This window comes from Cyrtonyx montezumae, unplaced genomic scaffold (genome assembly GCF_038088225.1).
Source record: "Cyrtonyx montezumae isolate F1298 unplaced genomic scaffold, pur_monq_1.0 scaffold_8, whole genome shotgun sequence".
NCBI classification, from domain to species: domain Eukaryota; kingdom Metazoa; phylum Chordata; class Aves; order Galliformes; family Odontophoridae; genus Cyrtonyx; species Cyrtonyx montezumae.
In genome coordinates, this window is record NW_027072089.1 from 160,076 (window position 1) to 185,928 (window position 25,853).

A 25,853-nucleotide genomic window follows, 5' to 3' on the forward strand; every position below is an offset into this window, starting at 1 on the left:
ATTGAAAGAGAGATAACAATTTCCAAACCAAAAGCTGTGAGCTTACGTTAAGGAGGACCTGCAGGGGAAGCACACGTGCTGAACCTCCACGGCAGCCCAGAGCAACGCGCCCAGACCGAGCGCCGCCTGCATCCGGTGCGGAGCTCCGCCCCTCCCCTCTGCTGCTCCCCCAGCATTAACTCCTTCACTGCTGCATGATGCTCTGATGTGGAATACCGGCATCAAAACCACAAAACCACAACATTCCACCCCTTATTCCACATCATCACATCATGCTTAACACACATCTATACATAACCAAACAGTAATAACATGAGTTACATAGAAACATATATATATATATATACATACATACACACGTAATTACAGACTGCATTCCCCCAGCATCAAATTCCCTTGTGGGACACACTGGACGTCCCCATTTTTATCCATTACCCACCAGGTGCACCCAGGTCCCTGCGCAAAAACGGTTCCACGGAGGGGTTTGCCCTTTCCAGAGGCTGGAAGGACCCACACCGCTTTTCCCAACATGCTCCTCACATGTACCACAGGGACCTTATCTCCCTCTATGGTCTGTAGGGAGCCGGACTGTGTAGGACCCTCTCGGTTGACTGATCCCCTAGTGTTGACCAGCCAGGTGGCTTCTGCCAGATGCTTCTCCCAGTGCTTGAATGTCCCACCACCCATTGCTCTCAACGTGGTTTTTAACAACCCGTTGTAGCGCTCGATCTTACCAGCAGCTGGTGCATGGTAGGGGATATGGTAGATCCATTCAATGCCGTGTTCTTTGGCCCAGATATCCACAAGAGAATTTTTGAAATGAGTCCCATTATCGGACTCAATTCTCTCTGGAGTGCCATGTCTCCATAGGACTTGTCTCTCGAGCCCTAAGATGGTGTTTCGGGCGGTAGCATGGGGTACTGCGTATGTCTCAAGCCACCCAGTGGTCGCCTCCACCATGGTGAGCACGTAACGCTTACCATCGCGAGTTCGTGGCAAGGTGATATAATCAACCTGCCACGCCTCCCCATATTTATACTTTTCCCATCGCCCTTCCTGCCAGAGGGGTTTCATCCTCTCGGCCTGTTTAATTATGGCACATGTGTCACAGTCATGGATAACCTGTGCAACGGCATCCATAGTTAAGTCCACCCCTCGGTCTCTAGCCCACTTATAGGTCGCATCCCTTCCTTGATGGCCAGAGGTCTCATGGGCCCACCGAGCTAAAAATAGCTCTCCTTTGTTCTGCCAGTCCAAATCGATCTGAGACACCTCAATTCTGGCAGCTCGATCTACCTGATGGTTATTTTTCTGCTCTTCAGTAGCTCGATTCTTGGGCACATGAGCATCTACATGGCGCACCTTTACACCCAACCTTTTTGTTCGGGCAGCAATGTCTTTCCACAGTTCAGCAGCCCAAATAGGTTTACCCTTCCGTTGCCAGTTGTCCTGTTCCCACTGCTGCAACCACCCCCATAAAGCATTTGCCACCATCCAAGAGTCAGTATAAAGATATAGCATGGGCCACCTCTCCCGTTCAGCCACATCTAAGGCCAGCTGGACAGCCTTTACCTCCGCAAATTGGCTTGACTCTCCTTCTCCTTCGGTGGCCTCTGCAACTCGTCGTGTGGGGCTCCACACAGCAGCCTTCCATCTGCGATGCTTCCCAACAATACGACACGATCCATCAGTGAAGAGGGCATACGTCTTTTCATTCTCTAGTAGTTCGTTATATGGTGGGGCCTCTTTAGCACGTGGTATCTCCTCTGATGGGGATGTTCCAAATTTCTTGCCTTCAGGCCAGTCCATAATCACCTCCAGGATTCCTGGACGGTTGAGGTTCCCCATCCGAGCTCGCTGTGTAATCAGTGCAATCCACTTACTCCAGGTGGCATCGGTAGCATGATGGGTGGGGGGAACCTTTCCTTTGAACATCCAATTCAGCACTGGCAGTCGAGGTGCCAGGAGGAGCTGTGTCTCAGTACCAATTACTTCAGAGGCAGCCCGAACCCCCTCGTATGCGGCCAAAATCTCCTTCTCAGTTGGAGTGTAGCACTCCTCTGAACCCCTGTACGCTCTGCTCCAAAATCCAAGGGGTCGGCCTCGGGTCTCCCCAGAGGCTCTTTGCCACAGACTCCAAGTGGGACCTTTCTCTCCAGCAGCAGTGTAGAGGATGTTTTTCACATCCTGTCCCAACCGAACTGGCCCCAGGGCCACAGCACGGGCTATCTCCTGCTTGATTTGCTCAAAGGCCTGCTGCTGTTCAGGACCCCATGCAAAATTATTCTTTTTTCGAGTCACTTGATAGAGGGGGCTTACTATGAGGCTGTAGTTTGGGATGTGCATCCTCCAAAAACCTACTACACCCAGAAAAGACTGTGTCTCTTTCTTGCTAGTGGGTGGTGACATACTGGTGATTTTGTCAATCACATCTCCTGGAATGTGACGACGTCCATCTTGCCATTTTACTCCTAGGAATTGAATTTCTTGGGCAGGTCCCTTCACTTTGTTCCGTTTAATAGCAAAACCAGCACCCAGAAGAATTTGGATTATTCGCTCTCCTTTTTTAAAAACTTCCTCTGCTGTATCACCCCACACAACAATGTCATCAATGTACTGGAGGTGCTCAGGTGCCCCACCCTGTTCCAGTGTGGTTTGAATCAGCCCACGGCAGATGGTTGGGCTGTGTTTCCACCCCTGGGGCAAACGGTTCCAGGTGTACTGAACGCCCCTCCAGGTGAAAGCAAACTGTGGTCTGCACTCTGTGGCCAAAGGAATAGAAAAGAATGCATTGGCAATGTCAATAGTGGCATACCACTTGGCTGCTTTTGACTCCAGTTCATACTGCAGCTCCAACATATCTGGCACAGCAGCACTCAGTGGGGGTGTGACTTCATTCAGGCCACGGTAATCTACCGTCAGCCTCCATTCTCCACTGGCTTTACGCACCATATGGGGCTGTTAAAAGGTGAGTGAGTCTTGCTGATCACTCCCTGGCTCTCTAGCTGACGGATCAAGTTATGAATGGGGAGCAAGGAATCCCTGTTGGTGCGGTACTGCCGTCTGTGCACTGTTTTTGTAGCGATAGGTACCTGCTGCTCTTTTACTTTCAGTACCCCCACAACAGACGGATCTTCTGACAGGCCAGGTAAAACAGACAGCTGCTGAATGTTGTCTGCATCTACAGCAGCTATTCCAAAAGCCCATCGGTACCCCTTGGGATCCTTGAAATGTCCCCTTCTGAGATAGTCAATACCGAGTATGCATGGAGCCCCCTGTCCAGTCACTATGGGATGCTTCTGCCAGGTTTTACCGGTGAGGCTTATTTCTGCCTCCAACACAGACAGTTCCTGAGAACCCCCAGTCACTCCAGAAATATGAATCAATTCTGTCCCTTTATAACTCGAGGGCATCAGAGTGCACTGTGCACCAGTGTCCACCAGTGCCTTATATCTTTGTGGCTCTAATGTGCCAGGCCATCTAATCCACACAGTCCAATACACTCTATTATCCCTTTCCTTCCCCTGGCTGAGGGCAGGGCCCCTCTATTGGTTACCTGCAGTGACGGGAGCAATTTCATTGGTGGCTGATCTCTGCTGTAGTTCTCTCACCCGTGCTCGCAGTGCAGGAGTGGGTTTTTTATGCCACTTCCTCATGTCCTCTCCGTTTTCTCGTAAGAAGCTCCACATGGCCACACGTGACATGATGTTACTGCCGTCATTTGCTCGTGCAGAGGGGCGGTTGCCTTTGGTGGCCGAGACTTTCAACAGTTTGATAAATTGCTTCATCAGATTCTTTGCGTCATGCTCGTCTTCATCAGGTGTTTCCAATACTGACACAGGTTCATCCCTATTCATCAGTAATGACAGTTCATCCAGTATAGTTTTCTTTATCTCACCTACTTCTTCTGCTACTATAGCTGCAATGGAAGCACGTGATGGTGGAAACTGTTGTTCAAAGTTTTGGAGTGTAATAGTTAATTCATAAACTGGAAGTCTTCTGTCTTGACCCTCGAATCTATGGAACATTGCTACCAGTGTACTTGCGTACCTCTCTGGTGCTGTTTTTGAGAGCTTGCGATATACATCAGGTGTGCACCTTACTCTATCAGGATCACGGTCCTGGTGTGGATTGTTAGGGACGAAATTGGGATCATACAGCATCTCTACTACGGCTGTTTCTCTCAAAAATTGGATGCCTTTCTCCACGGTGTTCCATCTTTCCACCTTAGGCTCCAGATCATCTTTGTAAGGGTATCTATCCTTTACAGCCACTAGTACTCGTTCCCAGAGGGTAGCGACTCCATTCAGACATCTGCCAATTCCTCTGTCGATAGCTGGGTCTCGGGCAATGCTTGCCAGTTGGCGGGCTTCGCTGCCATCTAGGGACACGCTGCTGGCACCGCTGTCCCAACACCGCAGCAACCAGGTGACAATAGATTCACCCGAGCGCCGTACAAACTCCTTTCTTGAACCTTGTATTTCAGTCATCTTTAGGGGCCGACGAGTAGTGGTAACAGTGACTCCATCATCATCGCTGTCTTCTCCGTGTCTCTCACTTTTCTTAGTGGCCTTTTTAGGTGGTGGTGGTGGTGATGCTGAGGAGGGCCCCTCGCCTGGATCTTCCTTTTTTTTCTCTGCTTCTTCTTTCCGTTCTAGGCGCGAGGACGGCCGTGTCCATTTCTGGCCTTCCACAGGGGCAACCGACACTGATACCGGTGCTTCCTGTGATTGGTCAGGTCTAACTTCGAGGTTTTCATTTTTGCTTTGGACCTTGGTTTGGAAACCATTTCTCTCCAGAATATCAATTATGGCTCGATAAGCACAAGCCAGACCCCAAACAATACATTCCTTCTCAGATCGTCCTGAGTCACATGACTCCTTACCTAAACACTCACTGAATTTCTCAGGATCCCACAGGTGCTCAAGATCAAAATTGCATAACACCGGGGGTCCCCACGCTTCTAATTTCTTTCCTAATTTTTTCCACCTTCCCTGCCATTCAACACTCTCTGGTTTTGAGGAAAGCTTCCTCCACATGATGTAAATTACTATTACCAAGAGTGCATTCAGGAAAACAGATAACACAGCTGCCACAACTGCCAGGCTGACATCCTGAATATAGGTAAAGACCTGAAAAGAGTAACTGGAAACCGTTCCAAATGCCGCATAATCTGTCACGTTAGCCAGGGTGTTTAGGCAGGAGGCATGTAACCCCCTCAGCACACTAAAGTAGCTGTAAATACACATTACTCCGGTGCTGAACGCGAGGAGCTTAAAAAGACGCCAGCATGCTATAAGGTACATGAAAAACCTTAGTCCACTCTGCACCAGATTTACAATGGAGTGCCAATACTGCACTGCCCGCATTCTCCACCAATAATTGTCACGGTGTTGTCCGTGACAGTGACCCAAGGGAAAACCGAGTAGGGAGAGGGGAGAGAAAAAGAAACTGCGTCAGTGGCCGCGCGGCCGCCCGAGCAGAGCCGCGCTCCGGGAGGGGGAGGGGGAAACGGCGGGAAGAGATGGGTCTACAAGAAAACAACGGCACGATCTGAGAAGGAACGGTAACTTTACTAAATCTAATAAAATTGAACAATTGAAAGAGAGATAACAATTTCCAAACCAAAAGCTGTGAGCTTACGTTAAGGAGGACCTGCAGGGGAAGCACACGTGCTGAACCTCCATGGCAGCCCAGAGCAACGCGCCCAGACCGAGCGCCGCCTGCATCCGGTGCGGAGCTCCGCCCCTCCCCTCTGCTGCTCCCCCAGCATTAACTCCTTCACTGCTGCGTGATGCTCTGATGTGGAATACCGGCATCAAAACCACAAAACCACAACACAGGGTCAAAGGAACACAGGCACAACACAAGGAAATGAAAAGGGAGCGTTGTGGCAAGGCAAACACACCCCAGCTCATGACTGACCAGGCTGTGGCACGCAACAGCAGCTGGCTGCACAATGCTGCCATGCGCAGAGGCTCTCTCCAAGCCCTCGGGCACTCCCACAGCAGCATAAAAGCCGGCCCTGCACCTCGCTCCCTCACACCCTTCTGACGCCTTCTCCTCTGCGCTCCTTCAGGTGAGCCTGCATTCCGCTGCCTTCCTTCACCCACCCCAACTGGCCTGGCTCTAAGCTCCCTTCATCCCCCAGCCCCAGCAGCCCCTTCTCGTCCTCCCCGCCATGCTCTCCACAGCCCAAGACCACCTCTCCTCGCTACATTTGTTTCTCTCTCTGCACCTGTTCTTATTCCTCCACAACCTCTGCTTACCCAGCACCCTCTCTTCCACAGACCCTCCACCCCACAGCCATGTCCTGCTACGACCGCTGCAGCCCCTGCGGACCCACCCCGCTGGCTAACAGCTGCAATGAGCCCTGTGTCAGGCAGTGCCAGGACTCCCAAGTCGTCATCCAGCCTCCTGCTGTGCTGGTCACCCTGCCGGGACCCATCCTCAGCTCCTTCCCCCAGAACACCGCCGTCGGATCCTCCTCATCAGCTGCCGTGGGCAGCGCCCTCAGCTCCCAGGGAGTGGCCATCTCCTCTGGCGGCTTCGGCTTCGGAGGCCTGGGCTGCTTCAACGGCGGGAGAGCCCGCTACCCCTGCTAAGGGCCTGCTCCCACACCCTCACAACAACCACCACCACCCTGCAGGGTGCCTCACTCACTGAGGATGCACCTCACTGGCACCAAAGGCACGTGGCCTCACCAGCCATGACTCCTCTTTCATTTGCGCAAAAGAGGAAAGCAGGGAACAGCGTCTGCTAACATGACCACTCAATCTTTCTCCTTCCTTTGCAACTTACATTGCAGCCTTCCTAATTGGAAGTCACCAAGTACGTCTTCTCTTTAGATGTCTTTTTCTCAATAAACTTCTCGTGCATGACAGCCTCAAATTCTTCTTCTTCCTTTCTTCACCCAGCGGTCTTCACCCACTACAGAGTAGAGGCCTAGATTCCATCACGTCGGGTCCAAAGTTGCCTCAATCACTCCTCTCAAAACCATCTCACCAGCAGGAACATTGGTGGCTAGCACATGGCCTTCATCTCCACACGTTTTCTGTACTTGTCCAAACAGAATCGTAAAATACATTTGCCCTCCAAAACAAAGCTGGTGACTACAGGGTGCAGAAAGTGAGGTGGGTTTCTACGAGTGCTCTCTATTTCCAACATTTCTCCTCCGCTATGTGCTGGGCAATATTGACTAGGAAGATTTACTTATCCTCCTGTCCAGGGACTCATGTCAGGCCTACCAGCCTGCGGTACCTCACACATTCCTTCTTCTTTTCTTACACATCGGAGTGGGATGAGTCTCTTCCAGGTTTCGGGAACCTCTCCTCATTATCAAAAGCTTTCTAAGATCATTGTAATCAGATAGTCAAGACACCAGACAGAACCCTCACCATTCATGGGTTAAACCCAGAAGGTCCTTTGGACTTGGAATCACAGAATCACCAAGGCTGGAATAAACCTCTGAGAACATCCATTCCAACTGTCCAACTGTCACCAGTATTTCCCTCTAAACCATGTTTCTAGGTACAACGTCTCCCTTGATGCTACTTGAGTCCGTTCCCTCCAGCCCACTTGCAAGTTCTGCGGGAGGAGGGACAACCCAACTACACTGCAACCTCCATTCAGGTAGTTGTAGAGATGCACAGGGTCAGCCCTCAGCCTCCTCCCAACTGAACAACCCCAGCTCCCTCGTCCGCTCCTCATAACGTCTCTACTAAAGTCTCCTCACCCAATGTCCTGCCCTTCCCTGGAAACACTCCAGGGCCTCGGTGTCTTTCTGGTTGTGAGCAGCCCAAAACTGAACACAGGACTTGTGTTGCAGCCTCACCAGGGCTGAGTACGCAGGGATGATCACTTCCCCTCTCCTGCTGCCCACACTAGTTCTGACGCAGTTCAGGATGCCATTGGCCTTCTTGGCAACGTGGGCACACTGCTGCCTCATGTTCAGCCGAGCTTCAACCAATGCCCCCAGGATTGCTTCCTTTGCACAGTCTTCCAGCCACACTGCCTCAAGTCTGCAGCATTGCCTGGGGTTGCTGTGGCCAACAGCAGCGCCCGGCACTTGGTCTACTTGAATTTCATCCCATTGGCCTCAGTTCAGCTATAGAGCCTGTCTAGACTGCTCTGTAGGGCCCTTCTCCCCGCTGAAGCCAAAGCTGAACACAGTACTTGAGGAGAGGCTGTAGCAGCACAGAGAAGTGGGACAACCATAACCTCTCCTGGCAGTGCTGGGAAATATGCACCCCAGGGGACAGTCAGTGCCTTTGGCTGCCAGGGCACACTGCTCACTCCCAATCAACTTGACAGCAACCAGAACCTTATCACCTCTTTCTGTGGGGCTGCTTTTATAGCACTCATCCCCAAGTACCCAGATATCTATAAGGTAGCCCAGTTCCAGGTACAGAATAAAGCACGTAAGTACGTCCTCTTGTGAAACTTGGTGACATTGCTAACGGCCCAGACCTCTGCTCAGTCAAGAGCACTTTGCAAGACCACCCAAATTCCAAGAGACAACTGTTCCTCCACACTTACTGTCGTTCACAAACTTCTTACTTTTTATGCATCTGAGTCCTGCAAACAGCTCACTTATTACAACATGGAACACTGCAGACCCAAAAATAATAGAACGCTTTGAAATGCCACACCTGAATGCCCACCAGCCTGATGGAACCACATCTAAAAAAAGGTTCTGAGCTGGACTTGGGAGCCACCAGTTCACTCACTGCCTTCGGAATTTGTCAAGATGTATGGCGGATATCTAATCCAGAAGTAAATGGAGAAAACATTATGAATAAATTTGCTGAAGTTCATAGTAATTAAGTACTGGGTTCCTTTGGCGAACCAGGTGGGTATTCATCTAATAAAAGGAAGTGTCATCATCTCAAAACAAGGATGCCTAGAATGCCCATTCCAGGCTTCCACGAATGTGTGGAATTGGTAACTCCTCTGAACAGCAAAGACACAAACCATATTGCACAAGTGCCAAGCGATGACCTCACTGACAACCCTGCTCCTTTTCTGTGCTTTGACCACTTATTCTGCGTGCTCTGACACGAATGTGCAAGATCACTCCATTGTCCTCCGGTCCTCTCACGTGAAAGATGCGGCCAGTGCCAAATGGACACGTCGTCAACAAAAGAACTACAAAAGTCAGAATTGCTGGAAGGAGAAAACACACCAGATGACATGCCACGCTATACGATGCAAGAACAGCAGCTGGCTGCACAATGCTGTCATGCGCAGAGGCTCTCTCCAAGCCCTCGGGCACTCCCACAGCAGCATAAAAGCCAGCCCTGCACCTCACTCCCTCACACCCTTCTCCTGACGCCTTCTCCTCTGCGCTCCTCCAGGTGAGCCTGCACTCCGCTGCCCTCCTTTACACTCACCAACTGCTCCAGCTCTAAACACCCTTTCTTTCCGAGCTTCAACAGCAATTCCTATTCTTTCACGCCATCCTCCCCACAGACATACACTAGCTCTCCTCACTGCCTTTGTTTCTCTTCCCAGCTGTTCTTATTCCTCCAAAAACCACCACTTACCCAACACCCTCTCTTCCAGAGACTCTCCACCCCACAGCCATGTCCTGCTACGACCTCTGCCGCCCCTGCGGACCCACCCCGCTGGCTAACAGCTGCAACGAGCCCTGTGTCAGGCAGTGCCAGGACTCCCAAGTCGTCATCCAGCCTTCCACCGTGGTGGTCACCCTGCCGGGACCCATCCTCAGCTCCTTCCCCCAGAACACCGCCGTCGGATCCTCCTCATCAGCTGCCGTGGGCAGCGCCCTCAGCTCCCAGGGAGTGGCCATCTCCTCCGGCGGATTCGGCTTTGGAGGCCTGGGCTGCTTCAACGGCGGGAGAGCCCGCTACCCCTGCTAAGGGCCTGCACCCACACCCTCACACCAACCACCACCACCCTGCAGGGTGCCTCACTCACTGAGGATGCACCTCACTGGCAACGAAGCCACATGGCCTCAGCATCTTGTCGGTCACGGCTATTCCTTTCAAGTCCTCAAAAAAACATGGAAGGGGCAGACCTTTCTGTCTGGAAAGATGATTCATCTATCACCTAATCCTCTGCCATGTCATTACTTCTATCTCACCATCTCCTGTGAGCACAACTCTCACACATCTCCGTGAGCACAACTCTCTTCTTCATTGTCCTTCTACCAGGTCAAGACAACTGGGGATTCCCTCGGTCATGCTCCCATCACAGAGAAGGAAGATTTCATTGCGCTGAGAAAATCTACTGCACACACGGGGCAGGGACTGGATAAGTCCTAACCACTTGGTGTTCCTTCCTTCTCAGACCTCTTCTTCAATAAAATTCTCCTGCATGCTAGACTCACGTCTGTCTTCTTCCTTTTTGCTTTCAACAGTTATTCAGCTTCAGCTCAAACTGAGCCAGAGCACACAAGGGCAGGTGGAAAAGTGCAACACAACCTCGTCTGGAAATTATGTCACCAAAGCTAAAGGAGGTGGACACTTCCTCGGCTTCTTCCAGCAGGCAACATGCTTTTCAAAGGGCACCAAAAGGAGTTGCGTGGTGTACAGTTCCCTTGAACATGCCTCTGATGTTCCCTGATTCAGCACATGCTTGACCAATTCTCTTCCCCTGAATGACTCTCTCCAAACTAAACCATCACCAAAAACAGAGTTGTGGAGCTTGGAAGGAAGCCCTTGTGATCATGTAGCTTCCTCGCCCTCCTTATGCCTGGTCAGCTACTGCAGCGTCTCCAGGACCACATCCACTCAGGTTCACTGTAGCACCAGGAATGGAGAGATCATAGAATCACAGAGAGGATTGGGTTGGAAGGGACCTCAAGGATCCCCAAGTGACAACCCTCGTGCCACAGGCAGGGCCATCAGCCTCCAGGTCTGGTAGTACAGCAGGTGTTCAACGACCCCTTCCTACTTGGTCTTTAACACCTCCAGGAACGGAGCATCCACAGTCTCTCCGGGCAGCCTGTTCCATCACCTCACAGCACTCTCTGTAAACAACTTCCCCTTGACATACAATCTCAGCCTTCCCTCCGTGAGCTTAAAACCATTGCACCAACATCTCTCACTGTCAGTCCTTGAAAGAAGTTGATTCCGTTCCCATTTATAATCCCCTTTTTTAAATCCTTACCATTCTGCTTTGGGGACTGCCTGAGGGACTTGCCCCCAACTACACCTAGTGACCCCCATCACAGGGCTCTGGGCCCAGGCCTTCAGCCAGCTGCTCTCAGTCCATCTCGCTCTCCACTTGTCTAATCCATACTGGCTCAGCTTCTGGATGCAATTGACATCAGAGGTGGTCTCAAGGGCTTTACAGCAGTGCAATTCAACAGTCCATCTCTGGTCATATCCTATCCAAAGACAGACCTTGACTGTAGAAGACACTGACGTTGCTTGATCATGACCTGCTATTTGGAAATCCGCTCCCTCCCGCCTTCTTCTTGCATACGGCAATGCATGCTGGAAGAATTTCATCTTCAGCTTCAAACGGCTGAGGTCAGGTCCAACAGATATCTTTCCCCCATCTTCCTTTTCCATCTCCTTCAGGGCTGCAGTGGGATGAGCACTGTCCAGGACATCAGAAACCCCTCCCAGGCACTTTGATCTTTCTAAGAAAATAGACATCTCCTGGCTCCCTCAGCATCCGGGAGGGAATCAGGTGGACCTCACCGATTTAGGCACATCCACCCTACTTCCCTTCAACTTCCCCAACATCATGCATATTTCAGCTAAGCAGCAAGGCACAAAACGCTCACCTCAGCTGAATGAGGCCATGCCGTGACTCCTCAGCCACGCCCTTGACCACATGGCTGCGAGTGCCTCATTAATGCATCCCTGCGTAGCATGTGTGCTTTGAATTTCCCTATCCAATCTCCAAATCCTACTGGTATCCATCAAAGCCCATGCTGAGAAATGGTCAAAACCATTGACACTCAACTCCATAATGATCCCATAACCTCCGCTTCAGCCTTCTGGACAAAAGCACTCCGCTTCAGCTCAGGGCATCCAACCACTCAACCAGGCAGGAGCGATTTGCCTTCTTCCCTCACAATCAACCTTCTTCTGCCTGTATGAGCTACAATCCCCAAGAATGGCCCTAAGCTGAAACCACACACAATAGGCAGCAACCCTGATCCCAAATAAGTCTTTGAAGCACAAAGGGAACCAGGATGTCAGTTCAGCACACCCAACGGGAAAGAGACCGGAAAAGCAGATGGAAGACAAATTGGGCTGAAGGGTAGCAGGGAGAAAACGCGACGCAAGCGAAACGGTCGCATGCCAAACACAACTGGGAAGCCGAGGAAGCCCGACAAGGATGCCACAAAACAGGGTCCCCACCACACAATGCAGTCACAAAACACACAAAGTAAATGCTACGCTGTGACCTCAGCCCTTGGACCACACCTATCCCGCACTTTAGAAGCATCTTCCAACCAACCTCATAAGATGTACATTGCGTATATCCAGCAAAATAGTCATTCTCACTTAAAAAGTGCCGACAGGGTCAAAGGAACACAGGCACAACACAAGGAAATGAAAAGGGAGCGTTGTGGCAAGGCAAACACACCCCAGCTCAGGACTGACCAGGCTGTGGCACGCAACAGCAGCTGGCTGCACAATGCTGCCATGCGCAGAGGCTCTCTCCAAGCCCTCGGGCACTCCCACAGCAGCATAAAAGCCGGCCCTGCACCTCGCTCCCTCACACCCTTCTCCTGACGCCTTCTCCTCTGCGCTCCTTCAGGTGAGCCTGCATTCCGCTGCCTTCCTTCACCCACCCCAACTGGCCTCGCTCTAAGCTCCCTTTCTCCCCCAGCCCCAGCAGCCCCTTCTCATCCTCCCCGCCATGCTCTCCACAGCCCAAGACCACCTCTCCTCGCTACATTTGTTTCTCTCTCTGCACCTGTTCTTATTCCTCCACAACCTCTGCTTACCCAGCACCCTCTCTTCCACAGACCCTCCACCCCACAGCCATGTCCTGCTACGACCGCTGCAGCCCCTGCGGACCCACCCCGCTGGCTAACAGCTGCAACGAGCCCTGTGTCAGGCAGTGCCAGGACTCCCAAGTCGTCATCCAGCCTCCTGCTGTGCTGGTCACCCTGCCGGGACCCATCCTCAGCTCCTTCCCCCAGAACACCGCCGTCGGATCCTCCTCATCAGCTGCCGTGGGCAGCTCCCTCAGCTCCCAGGGAGTGGCCATCTCCTCCGGCGGCTTCGGCTTCGGAGGCCTGGGCTGCTTCAACGGCGGGAGAGCCCGCTACCCCTGCTAAGGGCCTGCTCCCACACCCTCACAACAACCACCACCACCCTGCACGGCGCCTCACCCACTCAGGAAGCACCTCACTGGCACCAAAGGCACGTGGCCTCACCAGCCATGACTCCTCTTTCATTTGCGCAAAAGAGGCAAGCAGGGAACAGCGTCTGCTAACATGACCACTCTATCTTTCTCCTTCCTTTGCAACTTACATTGCAGCCTTCCTAATTGGAAGTCACCAAGTACGTCTTCTCTTTAGATGTCTTTTTCTCAATAAACTTCTCGTGCATGACAGCCTCAAATTCTTCTTCTTCCTTTCTTCACCCAGCGGTCTTCACCCACTACAGAGTAGAGGCCTAGATTCCATCACGTCGGGTCCAAAGTTGCCTCAATCACTCCTCTCAAAACCATCTCACCAGCAGGAACATTGGTGGCTAGCACATGGCCTTCATCTCCACACGTTTTCTGTACTTGTCCAAACAGAATCGTAAAATACATTTGCCCTCCAAAACAAAGCTGGTGACTACAGGGTGCTGAAAGTGAGGTGGGTTTCTACGAGTGCTCTCTATTTCCAACATTTCTCCTCCCCTATGTGCTGGGCAATATTGACTAGGAGGATTTACTTATCCTCCTGTCCAGGGACTCATGTCAGGCCTACCAGCCTGCGGTACCTCACACATTCCTTCTTCTTTTCTTACACATCGGAGTGGGATGAGTCTCTTCCAGGTTTCGGGAACCTCTCCTCATTATCAAAAGCTTTCTAAGATCATTGTAATCAGATAGTCAAGACACCAGACAGGACCCTCACCATTCATGGGTTAAACCCAGAAGGTCCTTTGGACTTGGAATCACAGAATCACCAAGGCTGGAATAAACCTCTGAGAACATCCATTCCAACTGTCCAACTGTCACCAGTATTTCCCTCCAAACCATGTTTCTAGGTACAACGTCTCCCTTGATGCTACTTGAGTCCGTTCCCTCCAGCCCACTTGCAAGTTCTGCGGGAGGAGGGACAACCCAACTACACTGCAACCTCCATTCAGGTAGTTGTAGAGATGCACAGGGTCAGCCCTCAGCCTCCTCTTCTCCCGACTGAACAACCCCAGCTCCCTCGTCCGCTCCTCATAACGTCTCTACTAAAGTCCCCTCACCCAATGTCCTGCCCTTCCCTGGAAACACTCCAGGGCCTCGGTGTCTTTCTGGTTGTGAGCAGCCCAAAACTGAACACAGGACTTGTGTTGCAGCCTCACCAGGGCTGAGTACGCAGGGATGATCACTTCCCCTCTCCTGCTGCCCACACTAGTTCTGACGCAGTTCAGGATGCCATTGGCCTTCTTGGCAACGTGGGCACACTGCTGCCTCATGTTCAGCCGAGCTTCAACCAATGCCCCCAGGATTGCTTCCTTTGCACAGTCTTCCAGCCACACTGCCTCAAGTCTGCAGCACTGCCTGGGGTTGCTGTGGCCAACAGCAGCGCCCGGCACTTGGTCTACTTGAATTTCATCCCATTGGCCTCAGTTCAGCTATAGAGCCTGTCTAGACTGCTCTGTAGGGCCCTTCTCCCCGCTGAAGCCAAAGCTGAACACAGTACTTGAGGAGAGGCTGTAGCAGCACAGAGAAGTGGGACAACCATAACCTCTCCTGGCAGTGCTGGGAAATATGCACCCCAGGGGACAGTCAGTGCCTTTGGCTGCCAGGGCGCACTGCTCACTCCCAATCAACTTGACAGCAACCAGAACCTTATCACCTCTTTCTGTGGGGCTGCTTTTATAGCACTCATCCCCAAGTACCCAGATATCTATAAGGTAGCCCAGTTCCAGGTACAGAATAAAGCACGTAAGTACGTCCTCTTGTGAAACTTGGTGACATTGCTAACGGCCCAGACCTCTGCTCAGTCAAAAGCTCTTTGCAATACCTCCTAAATTCCAAGAGACAACTGTTCCTCCACACTTACTATCGTTCACAAACTTTTTACTTTTTATGCATCTGAGTCCTGCAAACAGCTCACTTATTACAACATGGAACACTGCAGACCCAAAAATAATAGAACGCTTTGAAATGCCACACCTGAATGCCCACCAGCCTGATGGAACCACATCTAAAAAAAGCTTCTGAGCTGGACTTGGGAGCCACCAGTTCACTCACTGCCTTCGGAATATGTCAAGATGTAAGGTGGATATCTAATCCAGAAGTAAATGGAGAAAACATTATGAATAAATTTGCTGAAGTTCATAGTAATTAAGTACTGGGTTCCTTTGGCGAACCAGGTGGGTATTCGTCTAATAAAAGGAAGTGTCATCATCTCAAAACAAGGATGCCTAGAATGCCCATTCCAGGCTTCCACGAATGTGTGGAATTGGTAACTCCTCTGAACAGCAAAGACACAAACCATATTGCACAAGTGCCAAGCGATGACCTCACTGTCAACCCTGCTCCTTTTCTGTGCTTTGACCACTTCTTCCGCGTGCCCTGACACGAATGTGCAAGATCACTCCATTGTCCTCCGGTCCTCTCACGTGAAAGATGCGGCCAGTGCCAAATGGACACGTCGTCAACAAAAGAACAACAAAAGTCAGAATTGGTGGAAGGAGAACACACACCAGATGACGTGCCACGCTATACGATGCAAGAACAGCAGCTGGCTGCACAATGCTGTCATGCGCAGAGGCTCTCTCCAAGCCCTCGGGCACTCCCACAGCAGCATAAAAGCCAGCCCTGCACCTCGCTCCCTCACACCCTTCTCCTGACGCCTTCTCCTCTGCGCTCCTCCAGGTGAGCCTGCACTCCGCTGCCCTCCTTTACACTCACCAACTGGTCCAGCTCTAAACACCCTTTCTTCCCGAGCCTCAACAGCAATTCCTATTCTTTCACGCCATCCTCCCCACAGACATACACTAGCTCTCCTCACTGCCTTTGTTTCTCTTCCCAGCTGTTCTTATTCCTCCAAAAACCACCACTTACCCAACACCCTCTCTTCCAGAGACTCTCCACCCCACAGCCATGTCCTGCTACGACCTCTGCCGCCCCTGCGGACCCACCCCACTGGCTAACAGCTGCCACGAGCCCTGTGTCAGGCAGTGCCAGGACTCCCAAGTCGTCATCCAGCCTTCCACCGTGGTGGTCACCCTGCCGGGACCCATCCTCAGCTCCTTCCCCCAGAACACCGCCGTCGGATCCTCCTCATCAGCTGCCGTGGGTAGCGCCCTCAGCTCCCAGGGAGTGGCCATCTCCTCCGGCGGCTTCGGCTTCGGAGGCCTGGGCTGCTTCAACGGCGGGAGAGCCCGCTACCCCTGCTAAGGGCCTGCACACACACCCTCACACCAACCACCACCACCCTGCAGGGTGCCTCACTCACTGAGGAAGCACCTCTCTGGCAACGAAGGCACATGGCCTCAGCATCTTGTCGGTCACGGCTATTCCTTTCAAGTCCTCAAAAAAACATGGAAGGGGCAGACCTTTCTGTCTGGAAAGATGATTCATCTATCACCTAATCCTCTGCCATGTCATTACTTCTATCTCACCATCTCCTGTGAGCACAACTCTCACACATCTCCGTGAGCACAACTCTCTTCTTCATTGTCCTTCTACCAGGTCAAGACAACGGGGGATTCCCTCGGTGATGCTCCCATCACAGAGAAGGAAGATTTCATTGCGCTGAGAAAATCTACTGCACACACGGGGCAGGGACTGGATAAGTCCTAACCACTTGGTGTTCCTTCCTTCTCAGACCTCTTCTTCAATAAAATTCTCCTGCATGCTAGACTCACGTCTGTCTTCTTCCTTTTTGCTTTCAACAGTTACTCAGCTTCAGCTCAAACTGAGCCAGAGCACACAAGGGCAGGTGGAAAAGTGCAACACAACCTCTTCTGGAAATTATGTCACCAAAGCTAAAGGAGGTGGACACTTCCTCGGCTTCTTCCAGCAGGCGACATGCTTTTCAAAGGGCACCAAAAGGAGTTGCGTGGTGTACAGTTCCCTTGAACATGCCTCTGATGTTCCTTGATTCAGCACATGCTTGACCAATTCTCTTCCCCTGAATGACTCTCTCCAAACTAAACCATCACCAAAAACAGAGTTGTGGAGCTTGGAAGGAAGCCCTTGTGATCATGTAGCTTCCTCGCCCTCCTTATGCCTGGTCAGCTACTGCAGCGTCTCCAGGACCACATCCACTCAGGTTCACTGTAGCACCAGGAATGGAGAGATCATAGAATCACAGAAAGGATTGGGTTGGAAGGGACCTCAAGGATCCCCAAGTGACAACCCTCGTGCCACAGGCAGGGCCACCAGCCTCCAGGTCTGGTAGTACAGCAGGTGTCCAACGACCCCTTCCTACTTGGTCTTTAACACCTCCAGGAACGGAGCATCCACAGTCTCTCCGGGCAGCCTGTTCCAGCACCTCACAGCACTCTCTGTAAACAACTTCCCCTTGACATACAATCTCAGCCTTCCCTCCGTGAGCTTAAAACCATTGCACCAACTCCTCTCACTGTCAGTCCTTGAAAAAAGTTGATTCCGTTCCCATTTATAATTCCCGTTTTTAAATCCTTACCATTCTGCTTTGGGGACTGCCTGAGGGACTTGCCCGCAACTACACCTGGTGACCCCCATCACAGGGCTCTGGGCCCAGGCCTTCAGCCAGCTGCTCTCAGTCCATCTCGCTCTCCACTTGTCTAATCCATACTGGCTCAGCTTCTGGATGCAATTGACATCAGAGGTGGTCTCAAGGGCTTTACAGCAGTGCAATTCAACAGTCCATCTCTGGTCATATCCTATCCAAAGACAGACCTTGACTGTAGAAGACATTGCCGTTGCTTGATCATGACCTGCTATTTGGAAATACGCTCCCTACCGCCTTCTTCTTGCATACGGCAATGCATGCTGGAAGAATTTCATCTTCAGCTTCAAACGGCTGAGGTCAGGTCCAACAGATATCTTTCCCCCATCTTCCTTTTCCATCTCCTTCAGGGCTGCAGTGGGATGAGCACTGTCCAGGACATCAGAAACCCCTCCCAGGCACTTTGATCTTTCTAAGAAAATAGACATCTCCTGGCTCCCTCAGCATCCGGGAGGGAATCAGGTGGACCTCGCCGATTTAGGCACATCCACCCTACTTCCCTTCAACTTCCCCAACATCATGCATATTTCAGCTAAGCAGCAAGGCACAAAACGCTCACCTCAGCTGAATGAGGCCATGCCGTGACTCCTCAGCCACGCCCTTGACCACATGGCTGCGAGTGCCTCATTAATGCATCCCTGCGTAGCATGTGTGCTTTGAATTTCCCTATCCAATCTCTAAATCCTACTGGTATCCATCAAAGCCCATGCTGAGAAATGGTCAAAACCATTGACACTCAACTCCATAATGATCCATAACCTCTGCTTCAGCCTTCTGGACAAAAGCACTCCGCTTCAGCTCAGGGCATCCAACCACTCAACCAGGCAGGAGCGATTTGCCTTCTTCCCTCACAATCAACCTTCTTCTGCCTGTATGAGCTACAATCCCCAAGAATGGCCCTAAGCTGAAACCACACACAATAGGCAGCAACCCTGTTCCCAAATAAGTCTTTGAAGCACAAAGGGAACCAGGATGTCAGTTCAGCACACCCAACGGGAAAGAGACCGGAAAAGCAGATGGAAGACAAATTGGGATGAAGGGTGGCAGGGAGAAAACGCAATGCAAGCGATGCGGTCGCATGCCAAACACAACTGGGAAGCCGAGGAAGCCCGACAAGGATGCCACAAAACAGGGTCCCCACCACACAATGCAGTCACAAAACACACATAGTTAATGCTACGCTGTGACCTCAGCCCTTGGACCACACCTATCCCGCACTTTAGAAGCATCTTCCAACCAACCTCATAAGATGTACATTGCGTATATCCAGCAAAATAGTCGTTCTTACTTAAAAAGTGCCGACAGGGTCAAAGGAACACAGGCACAACACAAGGAAATGAAAAGGGAGCGTTGTGGCAAGGCAAACACACCCCAGCTCAGGACTGACCAGGCTGTGGCACGCAACAGCAGCTGGCTGCACAATGCTGCCATGCGCAGAGGCTCTCTCCAAGCCCTCAGGCGCTCCCACAGCAGCATAAAAGCTGGCCCTGCACCTCGCTCCCTCACACCCTTCTCCTGACGCCTTCTCCTCTGCGCTCCTTCAGGTGAGCCTGCATTCCGCTGCCTTCCTTCACCCACCCCAACTGGCCTCGCTCTAAGCTCCCTTTCTCCCCCAGCCCCAGCAGCCCCTTCTCATCCTCCCCGCCATGCTCTCCACAGCCCAAGACCAACTCTCCTCGCTACATTTGTTTCTCTCTCTGCACCTGTTCTTATTCCTCCACAACCTCTGCTTACCCAGCACCCTCTCTTCCACAGACCCTCCACCCCACAGCCATGTCCTGCTACGACCGCTGCAGCCCCTGCGGACCCACCCCGCTGGCTAACAGCTGCAACGAGCCCTGTGTCAGGCAGTGCCAGGACTCCCAAGTCGTCATCCAGCCTCCTGCTGTGCTGGTCACCCTGCCGGGACCCATCCTCAGCTCCTTCCCCCAGAACACCGCCGTCGGATCTTCCTCATCAGCTGCCGTGGGCAGCGCCCTCAGCTCCCAGGGAGTGGCCATCTCCTCCGGCGGCTTCGGCTTCGGAGGCCTGGGCTGCTTCAACGGCGGGAGAGCCCGCTACCCCTGCTAAGGGCCTGCACCCACACCCTCACAACAACCACCACCACCCTGCACGGCGCCTCACCCACTCAGGAAGCACCTCACTGGCACCAAAGGCACGTGGCCTCACCAGCCATGACTCCTCTTTCATTTGCGCAAAAGAAGCAAGCAGGGAACAGCGTCTGCTAACATGACCACTCTATCTTTCTCCTTCCTTTGCAACTTACATTGCAGCCTTCATAATTGGAAGTCACCAAGTACGTCTTCTCTTTAGATGTCTTTTTCTCAATAAACTTCTCGTGCATGACAGCCTCAGATTCTTCTTCTTCCTTTCTTCACCCAGCGGTCTTCACCCACTACATAGTAGAGGCCTAGATTCCATCACGTCGGGTCCAAAGTTGCCTCAATCACTCCTCTCAAAACCATCTCACCAGCAGGAACATTGGTGGCTAGCACGTGGCCTTCATCTCCACACGTTTTCTGTACTTGTCCAAACAGAATCGTAAAATACATTTGCCCTCCAAAACAAAGCTGGTGACTACAGGGTGCAGAAAGTGAGGTGGGTTTCTACGAGTGCTCTCTATTTCCAACATTTCTCCTCCGCTATGTGCTGGGCAATATTGACTAGGAGGATTTACTTATCCTCCTGTCCAGGGACTCATGTCAGGCCTACCAGCCTGCGGTACCTCACACATTCCTTCTTCTTTTCTTACACATCGGAGTGGGATGAGTCTCTTCCAGGTTTCGGGAACCTCTCCTCATTATCAAAAGCTTTCTAAGATCATTGTAATCAGATAGTCAAGACACCAGACAGGACCCTCACCATTCATGGGTTAAACCCAGAAGGTCCTTTGGACTTGGAATCACAGAATCACCAAGGCTGCAATAAACCTCTGAGAACATCCATTCCAACTGTCCAACTGTCACCAGTATTTCCCTCTAAACCATGTTTCTAGTTACAACGTCTCCCTTGATGCTACTTGAGTCCGTTCCCTCCAGCCCACTTGCAAGTTCTGCGGGAGGAGGGACAACCCAACTACACTGCAACCTCCATTCAGGTAGTTGTAGAGATGCACAGGGTCAGCCCTCAGCCTCCTCTTCTCCCGACTGAACAACCCCAGCTCCCTCATCCGCTCCTCATAACGTCTCTACTAAAGTCCCCTCACCCAATGTCCTGCCCTTCCCTGGAAACACTCCAGGGCCTCGGTGTCTTTCTGGTTGTGAGCAGCCCAAAACTGAACACAGGACTTGTGTTGCAGCCTCACCGGGGCTGAGTACGGAGGGATGATCACTTCCCCTCTCCTGCTGCCCACACTAGTTCTGACGCAGTTCAGGATGCCATTGGCCTTCTTGGCAACGTGGGCACACTGCTGCCTCATGTTCAGCCGAGCTTCAACCAATGCCCCCAGGATTGCTTCCTTTGCACAGTCTTCCAGCCACACTGCCTCAAGTCTGCAGCACTGCCTGGGGTTGCTGTGGCCAACAGCAGCGCCCGGCACTTGGTCTACTTGAATTTCATCCCATTGGCCTCAGTTCAGCTATAGAGCCTGTCTAGACTGCTCTGTAGGGCCCTTCTCCCCGCTGAAGCCAAAGCTGAACACAGTACTTGAGGAGAGGCTGTAGCAGCACAGAGAAGTGGGACAACCATAACCTCTCCTGGCAGTGCTGGGAAATATGCACCCCAGGGGACAGTCAGTGCCTTTGGCTGCCAGGGCGCACTGCTCACTCCCAATCAACTTGACAGCAACCAGAACCTTATCACCTCTTTCTGTGGGGCTGCTTTTATAGCACTCATCCCCAAGTACCCAGATATCTATAAGGTAGCCCAGTTCCAGGTACAGAATAAAGCACGTAAGTACGTCCTCTTGTGAAACTTGGTGACATTGCTAACGGCCCAGACCTCTGCTCAGTCAAAAGCTCCTTGCAAGACCTCCTAAATTCCAAGAGACAACTGTTCCTCCATACTTACTGACGTTCACAAACTTCTTACTTTTTATGCATCTGAGTCCTGCAAACAGCTCACTTATTACAACATGGAACACTGCAGACCCAAAAATAATAGAACGCTTTGAAATGCCACACAAAAGCCTGATGGAACCACATCTAAAAAAAGCTTCCGAGCTGGACTTGGGAGCCACCAGTTCACTCACTGCCTTCGGAATTTGTCAAGATGTAAGGTGGATATCTAATCCAGAAGTAAATGGAGAAAACATTATGAATAAATTTGGTGAAGTTCATAGTAATTAAGTCTACTGGGTTCCTTTGGTGAACCAGGTGGGTATTCATCTAATAAAAGGAAGTGTCATCATCTCAAAACAAGGATGCCTAGAATGCCCATTCCAGGCTTCCACGAATGTGTGGAATTGGTAACTCCTCTGAACAGCAAAGACACAAACCATATTGCACAAGTGCCAAGCGATGACCTCACTGTCAACCCTGCTCCTTTTCTGTGCTTTGACCACTTCTTCCGCGTGCCCTGACACGAATGTGCAAGATCACTCCATTGTCCTCCGGTCCTCTCACGTGAAAGATGCGGCCAGTGCCAAATGGACACGTCGTCAACAAAAGAACTACAAAAGTCAGAATTGCTGGAAGGAGAAAACACACCAGATGACATGCCACGCTATACGATGCAAGAACAGCAGCTGGCTGCAGAATGCTGCCATGCGCAGAGGCTCTCTCCAAGCCCTCGGGCACTCCCACAGCAGCATAAAAGCCAGCCCTGCACCTCGCTCCCTCACACCCTTCTCCTGACGCCTTCTCCTCTGCGCTCCTCCAGGTGAGCCTGCACTCCGCTGCCCTCCTTTACACTCACCAACTGGTCCAGCTCTAAACACCCTTTCTTCCCAAGCCTCAACAGCAATTCCTATTCTTTCACGCCATCCTCCCCACAGACATACACTAGCTCTCCTCACTGCCTTTGTTTCTCTTCCCAGCTGTTCTTATTCCTCCAAAAACCACCACTTACCCAACACCCTCTCTTCCAGAGACTCTCCACCCCACAGCCATGTCCTGCTACGACCTCTGCCGCCCCTGCGGACCCACCCCGCTGGCTAACAGCTGCAACGAGCCCTGTGTCAGGCAGTGCCAGGACTCCCAAGTCGTCATCCAGCCTTCCACCGTGGTGGTCACCCTGCCGGGACCCATCCTCAGCTCCTTCCCCCAGAACACCGCCGTCGGATCCTCCTCATCAGCTGCCGTGGGCAGCGCCCTCAGCTCCCAGGGAGTGGCCATCTCCTCCGGCGGCTTCGGCTTTGGAGGCCTGGGCTGCTTCAACGGCGGGAGAGCCCGCTACCCCTGCTAAGGGCCTGCACACACACCCTCACAACAACCACCACCACCCTGCAGGGTGCCTCACTCACTGAGGATGCACCTCTCTGGCAACGAAGGCACATGGCCTCAGCATCTTGTCGGTCACGGCTATTCCTTTCAAGTCCTCAAAAAAACATGGAAGGGGCAGACCTTTCTGTCTGGAAAGATGATTCATCTATCACCTAATCCTCTGCCATGTCATTACTTCTATCTCACCATCTCCTGTGAGCACAACTCTCACACATCTCCGTGAGCGCAACTCTCTTCTTCATTGTCCTTCTACCAGGTCAAGACAACTGGGGATTCCCTCGGTGATGCTCCCATCACAGAGAAGGAAGATTTCATTGCGCTGAGAAAATCTACTGCACACACGGGGCAGGGACTGGATAAGTCCTAACCACTTGGTGTTCCTTCCTTTTCAGACCTCTTCTTCAATAAAATTCTCCTGCATGCTAGACTCACGTCTGTCTTCTTCCTTTTTGCTTTCAACAGTTATTCAGCTTCAGCTCAAACTGAGCCAGAGCACACAAGGGCAGGTGGAAAAGTGCAACACAACCTCTTCTGGAAATTATGTCACCAAAGCTAAAGGAGGTGGACACTTCCTCGGCTTCTTCCAGCAGGCGACATGCTTTTCAAAGGGCACCAAAAGGAGTTGCGTGGTGTACAGTTCCCTTGAACATGCCTCTGATGTTCCCTGATTCAGCACATGCTTGACCAATTCTCTTCCCCTGAATGACTCTCTCCAAACTAAACCATCACCAAAAACAGAGTTGTGGAGCTTGGAAGGAAGCCCTTGTGATCATGTAGCTTCCTCGCCCTCCTTATGCCTGGTCAGCTACTGCAGCGTCTCCAGGACCACATCCACTCAGGTTCACTGTAGCATCAGGAATGGAGAGATGATAGAATCACAGAAAGGATTGGGTTGGAAGGGACCTCAAGGATCCCCAAGTGACAACCCTCGTGCCACAGGCAGGGCCACCTGCCTCCAGGTCTGGTAGTACAGCAGGTGTCCAACGACCCCTTCCTACTTGGTCTTTAACACCTCCAGGAACGGAGCATCCACAGTCTCTCCGGGCAGCCTGTTCCAGCACCTCACAGCACTCTCTGTAAACAACTTCCCCTTGACATACAATCTCAGCCTTCCCTCCGTGAGCTTAAAACCATTGCACCAACATCTCTCACTGTCAGTCCTTGAAAAAAGTTGATTCCGTTCCCATTTATAATCCCCTTTTTTAAATCCTTACCATTCTGCTTTGGGGACTGCCTGAGGGACTTGCCCCCAACTACACCTAGTGACCCCCATCACAGGGCTCTGGGCCCAGGCCTTCAGCCAGCTGCTCTCAGTCCATCTCACTCTCCACTTGTCTAATCCATACTGGCTCAGCTTCTGGATGCAATTGACATCAGAGGTGGTCTCAAGGGCTTTACAGCAGTGCAATTCAACAGTCCATCTCTGGTCATATCCTATCCAAAGACAGACCTTGACTGTAGAAGAAATTGCCGTTGCTTGATCATGACCTGCTATTTGGAAATCCGCTCCCTCCCGCCTTCTTCTAGCATATGGCAATGCATGCTGGAAGAATTTCATCTTCAGCTTCAAACGGCTGAGGTCAGGTCCAACAGATATCTTTCCCCCATCTTCCTTTTCCATCTCCTTCAGGGCTGCAGTGGGATGAGCACTGTCCAGGACATCTAAAACCCCTCCCAGGCACTTTGATCTTTCTAAGAAAATAGACATCTCCTGGCTCCCTCAGCATCCGGGAGGGAATCAGGTGGACCTCGCCGATTTAGGCACATCCACCCTACTTCCCTTCAACTTCCCCAACATCATGCATATTTCAGCTAAGCAGCAAGGCACAAAACGCTCACCTCAGCTGAATGAGGCCATGCCGTGACTCCTCAGCCACGCCCTTGACCACATGGCTGCGAGTGCCTCATTAATGCATCCCTGCGTAGCATGTGTGCTTTGAATTTCCCTATCCAATCTCCAAATCCTACTGGTATCCATCAAAGCCCATGCTGAGAAATGGTCAAAACCATTGACACTCAACTCCATAATGATCCATAACCTCTGCTTCAGCCTTCTGGACAAAAGCACTCCGCTTCAGCTCAGGGCATCCAACCACTCAACCAGGCAGGAGCGATTTGCCTTCTTCCCTCACAATCAACCTTCTTCTGCCTGTATGAGCTACAATCCCCAAGAATGGCCCTAAGCTGAAACCACACACAATAGGCAGCAACCCTGTTCCCAAATAAGTCTTTGAAGCACAAAGGGAACCAGGATGTCAGTTCAGCACACCCAACGGGAAAGAGACTGGAAAAGCAGATGGAAGACAAATTGGGATGAAGGGTGGCAGGGAGAAAACGCAATGCAAGCGATGCGGTCGCATGCCAAACACAACTGGGAAGCTGAGGAAGCCCGACTAGGATGCCACAAAACAGGGTCCCCACCACACAATGCAGTCACAAAACACACATAGTTAATGCTACGCTGTGACCTCAGCCCTTGGACCACACCTATCCCGCACTTTAGAAGCATCTTCCAACCAACCTCATAAGATGTACATTGCGTATATCCAGCAAAATAGTCGTTCTTACTTAAAAAGTGCCGACAGGGTCAAAGGAACACAGGC

General features: G+C 51.7%; 1 protein-coding gene and 5 pseudogenes across 2 annotated transcripts in view; all 6 read left to right on the top strand.

Annotated features, from left to right (window-relative positions):
- The window catches only part of GFUS (GDP-L-fucose synthase), a 237,290-nt gene that overhangs the window by 117,264 nt on the left and 94,173 nt on the right, over positions 1-25,853 (top strand). The gene's annotated exons all lie outside the window — the stretch shown is intronic.
- LOC136059423 (feather keratin 1-like) lies at positions 9,233-9,881 on the top strand (annotated as a pseudogene).
- LOC136058396 (feather keratin 1-like) lies at positions 12,621-13,270 on the top strand (annotated as a pseudogene).
- LOC136058618 (feather keratin 1-like) lies at positions 15,903-16,551 on the top strand (annotated as a pseudogene).
- LOC136058394 (feather keratin 1-like) lies at positions 19,290-19,939 on the top strand (annotated as a pseudogene).
- Positions 22,570-23,212, top strand: LOC136059465 (feather keratin 1-like; annotated as a pseudogene).